We start from the raw sequence: 16,408 nt of genomic DNA, 5'->3' as shown, positions 1-16,408 counted from the left end.
TTCCATTATTCACAGGTTTTTGAATGCTAACATTGCTCAGGAAAAGATCTGATATTTGTAGGGGTACCGTCATTCCTAGTTATTTGTTTTTACATTGTCCTTGCATTTATTACCATATAATTTCAAGTCTAAGTTTGTGGTTTAAGTTATAATAAGGAAAAAAGCAGTAGTTGAGGTAATCAGGTTAAAGATTATAGATGGAGAGGAACTTGGCGTTAGATACTAAAAACAGGATGGCAGTTAGCCTTGCCTTAGAAAAATTAAAATGGTTGACTAAACTTTTTTTTCCCAAAACGTTGTGTTGACCAGCCAATTTGAATTTGGCGGAATTAAAGCTGTCTGCAATAAGTTTTTCTGTTTTGGATTGTAGCTAGTTCCTCTAGGTGCTCCCGCAGAATAGTATTTTTACTATACCTATATATACTTTATATATTTACTATACCTATATATACCTAATGCCTTTCTTAGAAACAAACAAAATCTCTTTTTAAATATAACTTTCTTGCAGTTGTTAATGATGGAATTGCTCCGCCACAAAGGATTCTTTTTCCACCTGAGAAGATAGGTATGGATTGGCAAGAAACACAAAGTGTTGGAGTTGGCCTGTACAATCTTGGCAACACACGCTTTCTTAATGCTACTCTACAGTGTTTGACCTACACCCCCCCACTTGCCAATTACATGCTTTCTCTTGAGCACAGCCAGTCATGTGAGTACTTTCTAACAGTATTTTAAATCTGTTGGATAGCTCTGAAGGTGAAAGAACAGCAGTGATTCTGTGAGACAAAGTTACTTGCCTGATTTTACCTGTGGAAGCTGGCTTTGAGCATTGTATTAGCAGTGGGCTCAGAATAGCATATGGAGTGCGTTTAATGCACCATGTGTGTTTTTTGTTTGTTTTTTTAAAAGGATCTTTTCTTGCTTCATGGGAATAATGAAGTGCATTGGACAGTAATGCATTTAATGAACATTTGGCATTTGGGCTATTTGGGCTTCCTGCTGCTAGAAAGGCAATAAAATTTAGGATGTTGGCATCATAGGTCTTTAGTCTTCACAGCCTAGGTTCCATAATGCACTACAATAAATGGTCTGTTCGTTGTTGAACCAATTAAAAAAAAAAGAAGCAAACAAAAACAAAACCTAGAAAGCAATATGAGCTGTTATGAACATGACTAGATTTTTTTGTGGGACTGTATTAAAATCTAGACTGATTTTGTCCTAAATAAAATGTTGTACTATAAACTAAATGTTGTACTAAACGTGTATGCTTTTTAGGCTGGTATCTTTGTATCGATACCTAGAAATTTAACTGTTTTCTTCCTGTATATAGAAATTGTTTCAGTTAAGAATCCTGTTGAAAAAAGGAGGGCAGAAGTACTATTACATACATTACTTTAGTTTTTCCTTTCTCCCAAAGGACTCGTAGCTCTGTATCATGAAGCTCACCTGACAGCACTGTGCTGAAAATAACCCACATTCTCTTAATGCTGTATCATCAATGTCAAATATTCTTTCCTCATATATTTTGCAGCCTGTGGAGTTCACATTCCTGTCAGCCTTCACAAACGTGACTTTGCAGTAGTCTTTTAGATTTCTCATCACAAAATGCACTTGAACACAAGCTTAATGGATATTTTTATTCTCTAAAGTTGTGTGAAATGAAATGTTACGAGACTGTTGGGACAAGGAGAGTGGATACTGTATCTATAGTTTAAATGTTACTTATATGTTTGTTTGTAGTTATGTCTGTTTCGCTAGACTGGGATGCTTTCTTCTTTCACTCTTCAGGTCGTGAACAAGATTTTTGCATGATGTGCACGATGGAGACTCACATTAACCAGGCCCTGCGTTGCACTGTTGATGCCATCGAGCCTACGCGTGTTATCAATAACCTCAGTCGTAAGTGGCTTCAGATGTGTTTCTTTTTCAGTATCTTGTAATCTTCAAATAATTATTTGATGTGTATAAATGGTTTTAACACTATAAAGAAGAGAGATTTTAGAAATACGAGAATTATTTCATTTTTAAATGAGGTAAATACTATCATCTTCTTATTTAGCAATAGGACAACATTTCCGTTTTGGCAGTCAAGAAGACGCACACGAGTTCTTGCGCTATACTGTCGATGCTATGCAGGAAGCGTGCTTGAATGGAAGCACCAAGTCAGCATAAACAAATTCACTTTTATACGTTCTCTAGCACCTTGTAGTCCTTTATTTACTATCAAAACTGAAAGTCTACGTCATCCTTGGTTTTCATAAAACTCTTTGAAGAGTTAACTGTGTGCCTTAAATCTTCTGAGGTCTGATTATAATTTATTTCCAGATTGGACAGATCTTCTCAAGCTACCACCATCATTCATCAAATATTTGGAGGATTTCTAAGATCAAGAGGTACTTTTAAAAATATTCCTGTCCTTAGAACTGATCTGTGTCTTTTGTCGGTAGTAAAGCAGTCTGCAGCTTGTCTAAAGTAGTATCTATCGACAACTTGAATTTGGACAGTTAGTCTCCTCCACGTATTGTTAAGCATTTATATTTTGCTTCCACTGAAGTGCTTGAATTGCAAAGCAGTTTCGGATACATATGAGGCATTTCTTGATATCACTTTGGATATAAAGGTAGGATGTTTTGTAAATATAATTCATGATGTTTAAGTACATGTATAACTTTCTAAATTAAACTTGTTTAACTTAAAAAACCAAACCACATACAATGTTAAAATATAAGAGCTTAAGAGAGCAGATGGAAGCATCTGCCTCGAGGGCAGGTGAGTTGGCAGAGTAAGGGAGCAGATGAGAGTACCTGTCCTAGCTGTGCTGTGGCTTTGGATGCTGCCGCGGCCTATGCTTTTCTTTTTCTTTCGCAGGTGCCTTGCACAGACTCAGAGGGGCCAAGCTGCACTCTGAAGAGCAGCACGAGAAGGGCAGGCTGGTCGTGAGTGGGGTTGGAGCGGAATGGCCAAGTTGCGCAAGGTGACTGCGAAGGGTATCCATTTTGCTTTTCAGGTGTCATGGCAGGCTCTACACAGAAGTGGCTGAGGATTTGAGAAGAGGTTACAGAGCATCAAGGAGCAGCACGTGCAGTGACGGTTTCCAAACGGTATGGTTGCTTTCTCTTCTGTTCATCAGGTGCCACAGGCAAGGTGGGCTGTGACGTTAGTCTTTAGAATCGGAGCTAAGCAGGTCGCTAGAATGCCACAGGGCATCTGAGAAGGGTGTTTTAACAGAAAAAGCTTGTCTGGCATGGCAGTGCCTGATGGCAGCGTGTTTCCACAGGTGAAGAGGTGCCTGAAGCCCCATCCTGTCTAGCCTGCGCACACCTCGCTGAGAATGAAAGCCGCTTTCCAGTAATTCAGAAAGCCAAGTTACATCTCGGCCTCGAGCATCTGGGGCCTGTGCTTTTGGGCCTGTCTGTAGCATTTGGCACTTGCATTAATACTTTCTTGGCATATATTTAGGCTTTTGGGGCCAGTGTCTTGGGGGGGTGTGGAGCTGCTTGTACACCTTTGGGGCTTGCATCTGGGGGGGGGGGGTTGGGAGTTGCTTGTACACCTTTGGGGACTGTGGCTGGGGGGGGGGGTCAGGGCCTGCATCTGGGGGGGTTGGAAGCTGCTCCTACAATGTAGGGATCTGTATCTGTGGGGGTTGGGAGCTGCTTGTACACAGTATGGGCTTGCGTTTGGGGGCAGGTGTTGGGAGCTGCTTGTACAATGTAGGGATCTGCATCTGGAGGGGGTTGGGAGCTGCTTGTACACCTTTGGGGCTTGCATCTGGAGGGGGTTGGGGCCTGCCTCTGGGGGGGGTGGTTGTGAGCTGCTTGTATACTGTAGGGGCCTGCTTGTACACCTTTGGTGGGGCCTGCATCTGGGGGGGTTGGAAGCTGCTCCTACAATGTAGGGATCTGTATCTGTGGGGGTTGGGAGCTGCTTGTACACAGTATGGGCTTGCGTTTGGGGGCAGGTGTTGGGAGCTGCTTGTACAATGTAGGGATCTGCATCTGGAGGGGGTTGGGAGCTGCTTGTACACCTTTGGGGCTTGCATCTGGAGGGGGTTGGGGCCTGCCTCTGGGGGGGTGGTTGTGAGCTGCTTGTATACTGTAGGGGCCTGCTTGTACACCTTTGGTGGGGCCTGCGTCTGGGGGGGGGGTGGGAGCTGCTTGTACACTGTTAGGGCCTGCCTTGCGGGGGGGGGTGGGAGCTGCTTGTACACTGTAGGGGTCTGGGTCTTGGGGGGTTGGGGCTGTTTGTACACCTTTGGGGTGTGCCTCTGGGGAGGGTGGGGAGTTGCTTGGACACCTTTGGGGCCTGTGTCTGGGGGGGGTTGGGGCCTGTGCTGGGGGGGTTGGGAGCTGCTTGTACACTCTAGGGTCTTCTGGCGGGCTTTGGAGCCTCCCTTTGAGGGGGACATTTGGGAGCTGGTTGTACACCTTTGGGGCCAGAGTCTGGGGCGTGGGGGCTGGGGCTGGGGCCTGCATCTGGGTGGGGTGGGGTCCAGTTCATGGGGGGGGGTTGGGAGCTGCTTGTGGACAGTTGGGGTCTGCATCCGGGTGTGGTTGGGGCCTGCTTGTAGACTTCTGCAGCCTGCGTCTGGTGTTTGGGGGCTTTTCTGTAGCGTTTGGGGCTTGCATTTTGGCTTTGGGATGTGTCTTGAGCTTCTGGGGCCTAGCTGTAGTGCTTGGGGCCTGCGTCTGGGGCTTTTCTGTAGCATTTTGGTCACGTGTTTGTGATTTGGGGTGTGTATCCAGGGTTTTGCCTTTTTTGTAGTTTTCAGCTATGTGTCAGTTTCTTTGTCAGTTGCCTGGGGTTAGGGGCAGTTTGGGGTTTGGATCATTAGTCAGTGTCATTAGCGTTGGGGGGTTGATATGAAGGGTTAGGGTTGTGGTTAGAGTTGTTAGGGTTAAAGGGAATAAGGATTTTAGGGTAAGGGGATCAAGGTTGTGGGAATAAAAATGTTTTTGCACAGAGTTACATCGTTTAGAGGGAAGGAAGGTGGTACTGAGATATGCTTGCAGTGATAAGAAAGCTTCACAGACAACCTTGTAAAATGCAGACAACCAGAATCCTTAGAGCAATTGGGTGGAAATCACGGTGTAAGAAACATTACCACCTGTCTGTAGCATTTGGCACTTGCATTAATACTTTCTTGCCTGTCTGTAGCATTTGGCACTTGCATTAATACTTTCTTGGCATATATTTAGGCTTTTGGGGCCAGTGTCTTGGGGGGGTGTGGAGCTGCTTGTACACCTTTGGGGCTTGCATCTGGGGGGGGGGGGTTGGGAGTTGCTTGTACACCTTTGGGGACTGTGGCTGGGGGGGGGGGGGTCAGGGCCTGCATCTGGGGGGGTTGGAAGCTGCTCCTACAATGTAGGGATCTGTATCTGTGGGGGTTGGGAGCTGCTTGTACAATGTAGGGATCTGCATCTGGAGGGGGTTGGGAGCTGCTTGTACACCTTTGGGGCTTGCATCTGGAGGGGGTTGGGGCCTGCCTCTGGGGGGGGTGGTTGTGAGCTGCTTGTATACTGTAGGGGCCTGCTTGTACACCTTTGGTGGGCCTGCGTCTGGGGGGGGGGGTGGGAGCTGCTTGTACACTGTTAGGGCCTGCCTTGCGGGGGGGGGTGGGAGCTGCTTGTACACTGTAGGGGTCTGGGTCTTGGGGGGTTGGGGCTGTTTGTACACCTTTGGGGTGTGCCTCTGGGGAGGGTGGGGAGTTGCTTGGACACCTTTGGGGCCTGTGTCTGGGGGGGGTTGGGGCCTGTGCTGGGGGGGTTGGGAGCTGCTTGTACACTCTAGGGTCTTCTGGCGGGCTTTGGAGCCTCCCTTTGAGGGGGACATTTGGGAGCTGGTTGTACACCTTTGGGGCCAGAGTCTGGGGTGTGGGGGCTGGGGCTGGGGCCTGCATCTGGGTGGGGTGGGGTCCAGTTCATGGGGGGGGGTTGGGAGCTGCTTGTGGACAGTTGGGGTCTGCATCCGGGTGTGGTTGGGGCCTGCTTGTAGACTTCTGCAGCCTGCGTCTGGTGTTTGGGGGCTTTTCTGTAGCGTTTGGGGCTTGCATTTTGGCTTTGGGATGTGTCTTGAGCTTCTGGGGCCTAGCTGTAGTGCTTGGGGCCTGCGTCTGGGGCTTTTCTGTAGCATTTTGGTCACGTGTTTGTGATTTGGGGTGTGTATCCAGGGTTTTGCCTTTTTTGTAGTTTTCAGCTATGTGTCAGTTTCTTTGTCAGTTGCCTGGGGTTAGGGGCAGTTTGGGGTTTGGATCATTAGTCAGTGTCATTAGCGTTGGGGGGTTGATATGAAGGGTTAGGGTTGTGGTTAGAGTTGTTAGGGTTAAAGGGAATAAGGATTTTAGGGTAAGGGGATCAAGGTTGTGGGAATAAAAATGTTTTTGCACAGAGTTACATCGTTTAGAGGGAAGGAAGGTGGTACTGAGATATGCTTGCAGTGATAAGAAAGCTTCACAGACAACCTTGTAAAATGCAGACAACCAGAATCCTTAGAGCAATTGGGTGGAAATCACGGTGTAAGAAACATTACCACCTCAAAGAGGAAAACAGTCAAGAAAAAAAGAAAATTGACTTGTAACAGGCCAGCAGCTGTGTATTTTCTGTGAAGAACCAGATAGATTGTGAACCTGGATTACCCGGTCAATTGGGAAACTGGGGAGGGTCCTGGTCACCGAGAGGGAAAAAAAAAATTTATATAAACTGTGTTATGGAACTAGTACGTGGCTTGTGGGACACCTGCCATTGCACTCGTGAATAAAAATGCTACCTCACTGAGATCCTTGCCTGAGCCTATGTTATTAGTTACAGAGTGTTTTTAACAAGGTGTTAGGGTTTTAAGGTTTCAGGGCTAAGGCACTAGGGTTGGGTTTCAGGGTTAGGGTTTCCAGGGTTTAGGGTTAGGATTTTAAGGTTGTTAGGGTTGGAGTTAAAGGGTTAGGGTCTGGGGGTTAGTGTGTTAAGGTTTTAAAGTTTTTTGGGGTTTTAGTGTAGATAGGGTTTTTAGGGGTTAGGGTCATAGGGTTTTATTTATGGTAAGGTATTTAGGGTTAGGGGTTTAAGGTCTCAATTTTTGTTTGTTTTTAAGGTTAGGGGCTCCAGGGTTAGGGCCTTGAGAGTCTTAATTTTTTGGGTTAGGGTTTAGAGGGTCTTAATTTTTAGGGTTAGGGGTTTTAGGCGTAGGTCTTCAGGGCTTTAGTGTGGTAAATTTTATTGGGTTAGGGCTGAAAGGGTTTTTAGGGTTAGGGTTTCTAGAGTTTTTTGGGGTGGGGGTTAGGGTTAGATGCGTGGGTGCCGTAGGGTTAGGGGTTAGGCCTAATATTAGGGCGGAAGGCCAAATTAAGAGGGTGGGAGACCCCCAAAATTGAAGGGTTGAAGCCCCAAGTTAGGGGAAGGAACCTCAAAGTTGTGGGGTCCCCCAAAATTGGGCAGAAGAACTATTAATATTGGGGGAAACCCGAAAAAAGGAGGGTGGGGGACTCTAAAATTGGGGGGGACCCCCAAAAGTGGTCAGGTCCCCCCAAATTAGGGGAGGAACCCCCAAGATTGGGTGGGTGAACCCCCAAATTGGGGGGAAGAACACTTAAAATGGAAGCGTGAAATTCCAGAATTGAATGTGGACCCCCCAAGAACTGGGGAGGAATCCCCAAAATTCGGGGGGACCCTCAAAATTGGGGTTAAAGCCCCAGATGTCGGGGAGTGAAGCCCCAAATTAAGGGATGGAACCTCAAAAATGTGGTGAGAACCCCAACATTGGGGGAAAGAACCTTAATATTAGGGTGGCAGGCCTAAAAAAGATGGTGGGGGACCCCAAAATTGTGGGGGGATTGGAAGGGGGGGGGGAATCCCCAAAATGGAGGGGGAACCCCAAAACTGGGGGGGCGAAGCACCAAATTAGGGAAAGGAACCGAAAATTGTGGGGAAGAACCCTGAAATGGAGAGGTGAAAACCCGAAATTGAGGGGAAAACCCCAAAACGGCGGGAAAACCTCCATAAACACAAAATGGAACGGGGAATGTAACAGAGCAAAAAACGTGGCGTCCTACGGCAAACTGCGAGGCTCAATTTTCCGGGGAGTGCTGGGAAATGTAGTTCTTGGGAACTGGGTTTCCGGGAGGCCATGTTGCCTTCCCAGAGCATGTCGGGAGGTGCAGTTCTCGAGAAGCCGCTTACCGGGCAGCCATATTGGGAGCCCGGGGAATGCCGGGAGATGTAGTCTTCCGGCACTGGGCTTCCGGGAGGCCATATTGGTTTCCCAGAGCATGCCGGGGTATGTAGTACTCGAGGGCACTGGGCTTCCGGGAGGCCATGTTGTTTTCCCAGAGCATGCCGGGAGATGTAGTTTTCCGGCACTGGACTTCCGGGAGGCCATATTGTTTTCCCAGAGCATGCCGGGAGATGTAGTTCTCAGACACTGGGGTTCCGGGAGGCCATGTTTTTTTCCTAGAACATGCTGGGAGATGTAGTCTTCCGGCACTGGGCTTCCGGGAGGCCATATTGGTTTCCCAGAGCATGCCGGGAGATGTAGTTTTCCGGCACTGGACTTCCGGGAGGCCATATTGTTTTCCCAGAGCATGCCGAGAGATGTAGTCTTCCGGCACTGGGCTTCCGGGAGGCCATATTGGTTTCCCAGAGCATGCCGGGATATGTAGTACTCTGGGAGGGGTGCACTGGACTTCCGGGAGGCCATGTTTGGATTCCGAGGAATGCCGGGAGTTGTAGTTTTCCGGCACTGGACTTCCGGGAGGCCATATTGGTTTCCCAGAGCATGCCGGGAGATGTAGTTTTCCGGCACTGGACTTCCGGGAGGCCATATTGTTTTCCCAGAGCATGCCGGGAGATGTAGTCTTCCGGCACTGGGCGTTTTTTGCTAATAATAATTTTTGTACTAATAACATAGGCTCAGGCAAGGATCTCAGTGAGGTAGCATTTTTATTCACGAGTGCAATGGCAGGTGTCCCACAAGCCACGTACTAGTTTATACAGTTTAACACAGTTTATATAAATTTTTTTTTTCCCTCTCGGTGACCAGGACCCTCCCCAGTTTCCCAATTGACCGGGTAATCCAGGTTCACAATCTATCTGGTTCTTCACAGAAAATACACAGCTGCTGGCCTGTTACAAGTCAATTTTCTTTTTTTCTTGACTGTTTTCCTCTTTGAGGTGGTAATGTTTCTTACACCGTGATTTCCACCCAATTGCTCTAAGGATTCTGGTTGTCTGCATTTTACAAGGTTGTCTGTGAAGCTTTCTTATCACTGCAAGCATATCTCAGTACCACCTTCCTTCCCTCTAAACGATGTAACTCTGTGCAAAAACATTTTTATTCCCACAACCTTGATCCCCTTACCCTAAAATCCTTATTCCCTTTAACCCTAACAACTCTAACCACAACCCTAACCCTTCATATCAACCCCCCAACGCTAATGACACTGACTAATGATCCAAACCCCAAACTGCCCCTAACCCCAGGCAACTGACAAAGAAACTGACACATAGCTGAAAACTACAAAAAAGGCAAAACCCTGGATACACACCCCAAATCACAAACACGTGACCAAAATGCTACAGAAAAGCCCCAGACGCAGGCCCCAAGCACTACAGCTAGGCCCCAGAAGCTCAAGACACATCCCAAAGCCAAAATGCAAGCCCCAAACGCTACAGAAAAGCCCCCAAACACCAGACGCAGGCTGCAGAAGTCTACAAGCAGGCCCCAACCACACCCGGATGCAGACCCCAACTGTCCACAAGCAGCTCCCAACCCCCCCCCATGAACTGGACCCCACCCCACCCAGATGCAGGCCCCAGCCCCAGCCCCCACGCCCCAGACTCTGGCCCCAAAGGTGTACAACCAGCTCCCAAATGTCCCCCTCAAAGGGAGGCTCCAAAGCCCGCCAGAAGACCCTAGAGTGTACAAGCAGCTCCCAACCCCCCCAGCACAGGCCCCAACCCCCCCCAGACACAGGCCCCAAAGGTGTCCAAGCAACTCCCCACCCTCCCCAGAGGCACACCCCAAAGGTGTACAAACAGCCCCAACCCCCCAAGACCCAGACCCCTACAGTGTACAAGCAGCTCCCACCCCCCCCCGCAAGGCAGGCCCTAACAGTGTACAAGCAGCTCCCACCCCCCCCCCAGACGCAGGCCCCACCAAAGGTGTACAAGCAGGCCCCTACAGTATACAAGCAGCTCACAACCACCCCCCCAGAGGCAGGCCCCAACCCCCTCCAGATGCAAGCCCCAAAGGTGTACAAGCAGCTCCCAACCCCCTCCAGATGCAGATCCCTACATTGTACAAGCAGCTCCCAACACCTGCCCCCAAACGCAAGCCCATACTGTGTACAAGCAGCTCCCAACCCCCACAGATACAGATCCCTACATTGTAGGAGCAGCTTCCAACCCCCCCAGATGCAGGCCCCACCAAAGGTGTACAAGCAGGCCCCTACAGTATACAAGCAGCTCACAACCACCCCCCCCAGAGGCAGGCCCCAACCCCCTCCAGATGCAAGCCCCAAAGGTGTACAAGCAGCTCCCAACCCCCTCCAGATGCAGATCCCTACATTGTACAAGCAGCTCCCAACACCTGCCCCCAAACGCAAGCCCATACTGTGTACAAGCAGCTCCCAACCCCCACAGATACAGATCCCTACATTGTAGGAGCAGCTTCCAACCCCCCCAGATGCAGGCCCTGACCCCCCCCCCCAGCCACAGTCCCCAAAGGTGTACAAGCAACTCCCAACCCCCCCCCCCCAGATGCAAGCCCCAAAGGTGTACAAGCAGCTCCACACCCCCCCAAGACACTGGCCCCAAAAGCCTAAATATATGCCAAGAAAGTATTAATGCAAGTGCCAAATGCTACAGACAGGCCCAAAAGCACAGGCCCCAGATGCTCGAGGCCGAGATGTAACTTGGCTTTCTGAATTACTGGAAAGCGGCTTTCATTCTCAGCGAGGTGTGCGCAGGCTAGACAGGATGGGGCTTCAGGCACCTCTTCACCTGTGGAAACACGCTGCCATCAGGCACTGCCATGCCAGACAAGCTTTTTCTGTTAAAACACCCTTCTCAGATGCCCTGTGGCATTCTAGTGACCTGCTTAGCTCCGATTCTAAAGACTAACGTCACAGCCCACCTTGCCTGTGGCACCTGATGAACAGAAGAGAAAGCAACCATACCGTTTGGAAACCGTCACTGCACGTGCTGCTCCTTGATGCTCTGTAACCTCTTCTCAAATCCTCAGCCACTTCTGTGTAGAGCCTGCCATGACACCTGAAAAGCAAAATGGATACCCTTCGCAGTCACCTTGCGCAACTTGGCCATTCCGCTCCAACCCCACTCACGACCAGCCTGCCCTTCTCGTGCTGCTCTTCAGAGTGCAGCTTGGCCCCTCTGAGTCTGTGCAAGGCACCTGCGAAAGAAAAAGAAAAGCATAGGCCGCGGCAGCATCCAAAGCCACAGCACAGCTAGGACAGGTACTCTCATCTGCTCCCTTACTCTGCCAACTCACCTGCCCTCGAGGCAGATGCTTCCATCTGCTCTCTTAAGCTCTTATATTTTAACATTGTATGTGGTTTGGTTTTTTAAGTTAAACAAGTTTAATTTAGAAAGTTATACATGTACTTAAACATCATGAATTATATATATTATGCAAGTAAATATTATTCAAATAGCATAAGCATGCGTGAGACATTAAAACGAGTTTGTTTTGGGGGCGAAAAAGAAGATGCTTTCAAACACTTGTCTCTGCTTGTTTTTAAGGTGTAAAAAGATGGTTCCTGCATCCAAGAGATTTACCATACACCGTTCTTCCAACGTTCTCACAATATCACTGAAAAGAATTTGCAGATTTCACAGGTGGAAAGATCAACAAGGTATATTTACCGCTGTAATGCAACTTTGTCATCATGTAATGGGACATCCCCCAATGCTGAAAGTTGTTAATATTTTCAGACAATAATTGTATCACAGTATCACGGTATCACAGATTTCTAGGTTGGAAGAGACCTCAAGATCATCGAGTCCAACCTCCGACCTAACACTAAGTACTCCACTAAACCATATCGCTAAGCTCTACATCTAAACGTCTTTTAAAGACCTCCAGGGATGGTGACTCCACCACCTCCCTGGGCAGCCCATTCCAATGCTTAATAGCCCTTTCGGTAAAGAAGTACTTCCTAACATCCAACCTAAAACTCCCCTGTCGCAACTTTCGCCCATTCCATTGTAGACCAACGACTGTGGCTTATTCTTTCTCTTAATATCAGTAAAGTTCCTGCTTGACAAGAAGCATATACTTTCCTCTGAGAAGGCTAATTCTTCAGAAAACAGTTCTCTGCAACTTCTAGTATTAAACGTTGCTTATGGGAAGACTTATTTTTAGTGAATCAAGAGATATATTCATATAATTCCAGTCTCTGTTTTTTGGAAGTGTTTTTCTCTGCCTAGTCCACGAAGTACTCTGATATAATTTTTCTATCTTCTTGGTCTCTCTTTAGGAGGTAAAATATCCTGAGTATTTGGACCTCCGAGACTACATGTCTCAATCAAGTGGAGAACCACTCATCTACGCCTTATATGAGGTGCTGGTGCATCATGGTATCAACTGTCACTCAGGACACTATGTATGCTACATGAAGGTAGAAGTCAACATCATTTCTAACAGGGTAAAGGTTGTGCTGGCAAACCAGTTAAAGTGTTACTAGTAGTACTGTTTCTAGGAAAAAAGACTTTCTGAAATAATCCCAAACTTGAAAATGGGATCTTGTATAAAATCTTAAGCTGTGATTGATTCTGCTTAAGAGAGGCCACACGTGTACCTACTGACAAGCTAGGTGATAAGTGTTTTTGTACACTTATAAGTGGTCATTTTGTAAAGAGACTGCTGGAAAATCTGAACAGTGCTGCTGCAGAACTCTGAATGGGGGGATAGCAACTGTCTTAACTGATCTGGAATCTTGAGTTTACTTTTCAGTGGACAGGAGGAGAGTCTCTCAAGGCAAACAGAGAGAGAAATAACACCCGATACTCATGTCAACATAAATTTATGCTCAGAGTGTAGGTGTAGGAACAGCATCGGTATGTATATGGAACATCGGGAGAGGAAACTAGATCGGTATTTACAGCTTTTCTACTTCCTTGTCAGGGAGACGTTATCTCCAAATTAGAAATTGATGTATTTTGAATAAGAGGTGGTGGATCGGATTTATTCTTACTAGTGTTAATATTTGCTCTTGCAGAGTACCTAATATCTGATAATGCATCAATCAATCGTCAAAAATAAACTTAAAAATGTGTAAGGCTTATCTCGTTGGTCGATACAAAGACCAAGGTCTTTTCTCCTTTCTCTTTCAAGTCTAAGTTTGTGGTTTAAGTTATAATAAGGAAAAAAGCAGTAGTTGAGGTAATCAGGTTAAAGATTATAGATGGAGAGGAACTTGGCGTTAGATACTAAAAACAGGATGGCAGTTAGCCTTGCCTTAGAAAAATTAAAATGGTTGACTAAACTTTTTTTTCCCAAAACGTTGTGCTGACCAGCCAATTTGAATTTGGCGGTATTAAAGCTGTCTGCAATAAGTTTTTCTGTTTTGGATTGTAGCTAGTTCCTCTAGGTGCTCCCGCAGAATAGTATTTTTACTATACCTATATATACTTTATATATTTACTATACCTATATATACCTAATGCCTTTCTTAGAAACAAACAAACAAAATCTCTTTTTAAATATAACTTTCTTGCAGTTGTTACTGATGGACTTGCTCCGCCACAAAGGATTCTTTTTCCACCTGAGAAGATACGTATGGATTGGCAAGAAACACAAAGTGTTGGAGTTGGCCTGTACAATCTTGGCAACACACGCTTTCTTAATGCTACTCTACAGTGTTTGACCTACACCCCCCCACTTGCCAATTACATGCTTTCTCTTGAGCACAGCCAGTCATGTGAGTACTTTCTAACAGTATTTTAAATCTGTTGGATAGCTCTGAAGGTGAAAGAACAGCAGTGATTCTGTGAGACAAAGTTACTTGCCTGATTTTACCTGTAGAAGCTGGCTTTGAGCATTGTATTAGCAGTGGGCTCAGAATAGCATATGGAGTGCGTTTAATGCACCATGTGGTTTTTTTGTTTGTTTGTTTGTTTGTTTTTTTAAAAGGATCTTTTCTTGCTTCATGGGAATAATGAAGTGCATTGGACAGTAATGCATTTAATGAACATTTGGCATTTGGGCTATTTGGGCTTCCTGCTGCTAGAAAGGCAATAAAATTTAGGATGTTGGCATCATAGGTCTTTAGTCTTCACAGCCTAGGTTCCATAATGCACTACAATAAATGGTCTGTTCGTTGTTGAACCAATTAAAAAAAAAAAGAAGCAAACAAAAACAAAACCTAGAAAGCAATATGAGCTGTTATGAACATGACTAGATTTTTTTGTGGGACTGTATTAAAATCTAGACTGATTTTGTCCTAAATAAAATGTTGTACTATAAACTAAATGTTGTACTAAACGTGTATGCTTTTTAGGCTGGTATCTTTGTATCGATACCTAGAAATTTAACTGTTTTCTTCCTGTATATAGAAATTGTTTCAGTTAAGAATCCTGTTGAAAAAAGGAGGGCAGAAGTACTATTACATACATTACTTTAGTTTTTCCTTTCTCCCAAAGGACTCGTAGCTCTGTATCATGAAGCTCACCTGACAGCACTGTGCTGAAAATAACCCACATTCTCTTAATGCTGTATCATCAATGTCAAATATTCTTTCCTCATATATTTTGCAGCCTGTGGAGTTCACATTCCTGTCAGCCTTCACAAACGTGACTTTGCAGTAGTCTTTTAGATTTCTCATCACAAAATGCACTTGAACACAAGCTTAATGGATATTTTTATTCTATAAAGTTGTGTGAAATGAAATGTTACGAGACTGTTGGGACAAGGAGAGTGGATACTGTATCTATAGTTTAAATGTTACTTATATGTTTGTTTGTAGTTATGTCTGTTTCGCTAGACTGGGATGCTTTCTTCTTTCACTCTTCAGGTCGTGAACAAGATTTTTGCATGATGTGCACGATGGAGACTCACATTAACCAGGCCCTGCGTTGCACTGTTGATGCCATCGAGCCTACGCGTGTTATCAATAACCTCAGTCGTAAGTGGCTTCAGATGTGTTTCTTTTTCAGTATCTTGTAATCTTCAAATAATTATTTGATGTGTATAAATGGTTTTAACACTGTAAAGAAGAGAGATTTTAGAAATACGAGAATTATTTCATTTTTAAATGAGGTAAATACTATCATCTTCTTATTTAGCAATAGGACAACATTTCCATTTTGGCAGTCAAGAAGACGCACACGAGTTCTTGCGCTATACTGTCGATGCTATGCAGGAAGCGTGCTTGAATGGAAGCACCAAGTCAGCATAAACAAATTCACTTTTATACGTTCTCTAGCACCTTGTAGTCCTTTATTTACTATCAAAACTGAAAGTCTACGTCATCCTTGGTTTTCATAAAACTCTTTGAAGAGTTAACTGTGTGCCTTAAATCTTCTGAGGTCTGATTATAATTTATTTCCAGATTGGACAGATCTTCTCAAGCTACCACCATCATTCATCAAATATTTGGAGGATTTCTAAGATCAAGAGGTACTTTAAAAAATATTCCTGTCCTTAGAACTGATCTGTGTCTTTTGTCGGTAGTAAAGCAGTCTGCAGTTTGTCTAAAGTAGTATCTATCGACAACTTGAATTTGGACAGTTAGTCTCCTCCACGTATTGTTAAGCATTTATATTTTGCTTCCACTGAAGTGCTTGAATTGCAAAGCAGTTTCGGATACGTATGAGGCATTTCTTGATATCACTTTGGATATAAAGGTAGGATGTTTTGTAAATATAATTCATGATGTTTAAGTACATGTATAACTTTCTAAATTAAACTTGTTTAACTTAAAAAACCAAACCACATACAATGTTAAAATATAAGAGCTTGGTGGTGGTTAGAAAGTGGATTGGACTTTGTCCTTCTGTGGAACCCCTGTAAATAGTCTCCGCATAAGGAGACAGCTCCACGTAAGGACACAGTTCAAGAGCTGTGCAAGACGCTGCTTAGTGAGCCAGCACAGGCTGCTAACATTAATTACCACAGAGCCAGCTCACATTCTCAACTCACAGGAACCTGCTGCTGCCTTCCACTCCAAATCATTCTCCATAGCTCCTTGCTTCAGCTCACCACTACTACAAAATGAAGCAACAACAACAACAACAACAACAACAACAAAGCTGCGTCTCCTTATTTCTAAATGAAGTTAAAAGATAACTTATGCTCTAAGTCATGCAATACATAAAACTAATATCTAGTATTAAGACATAATTAGTAATAATCTTACTCGCTACATTTGTAGCAATTCTCTCCATCCAGCTCTTCAGGTTTC

At 45.5% G+C, this 16,408-nt stretch overlaps 3 long non-coding RNA genes across 5 annotated transcripts; 2 read left to right on the top strand and 1 right to left on the bottom strand.

The window, feature by feature from the left end:
- The first annotated feature begins 1,561 nt into the window (after positions 1 to 1,561).
- On the top strand, positions 1,562 to 16,131 carry LOC310891220. Of its 2 annotated transcripts, XR_014577481.1 has the most exons (7): positions 1,562 to 1,899; positions 2,326 to 2,393; positions 11,748 to 11,860; positions 12,485 to 12,625; positions 13,727 to 13,927; positions 15,020 to 15,130; positions 15,557 to 16,131. It is a non-coding gene; the product is annotated as an uncharacterized lncRNA (long non-coding RNA). The 2 variants fall into 2 exon arrangements; XR_014577482.1 differs by lacking the exon at positions 15,557 to 16,131 and having other exon boundaries at positions 1,568 to 1,899; positions 15,020 to 15,281.
- Positions 2,782 to 8,183, top strand: LOC310891222. 2 transcript variants are annotated; one of them, XR_014577484.1, is made up of 3 exons: positions 2,782 to 3,101; positions 3,278 to 3,365; positions 6,475 to 8,183. It is a non-coding gene; the product is annotated as an uncharacterized lncRNA (long non-coding RNA). The 2 variants fall into 2 exon arrangements; XR_014577485.1 differs by lacking the exon at positions 6,475 to 8,183 and adding an exon at positions 5,051 to 5,108.
- LOC310891221 lies at positions 8,596 to 11,484 on the bottom strand. Its single transcript, XR_014577483.1, has 3 exons — positions 11,165 to 11,484; positions 10,901 to 10,988; positions 8,596 to 9,215 (listed from the first exon to the last, which is right to left on the bottom strand). It is a non-coding gene; the product is annotated as an uncharacterized lncRNA (long non-coding RNA).
- Positions 16,132 to 16,408: the final 277 nt, after the last annotated feature.

Source organism: Anser anser, assembly GCF_964211835.1.
Source record: "Anser anser genome assembly, contig: HAP1_SCAFFOLD_489, whole genome shotgun sequence".
Classification (NCBI taxonomy): domain Eukaryota; kingdom Metazoa; phylum Chordata; class Aves; order Anseriformes; family Anatidae; genus Anser; species Anser anser.
Note: the sequence above shows the minus strand (reverse complement) of the source record. Positions and strands in the feature narration are given on the sequence as shown.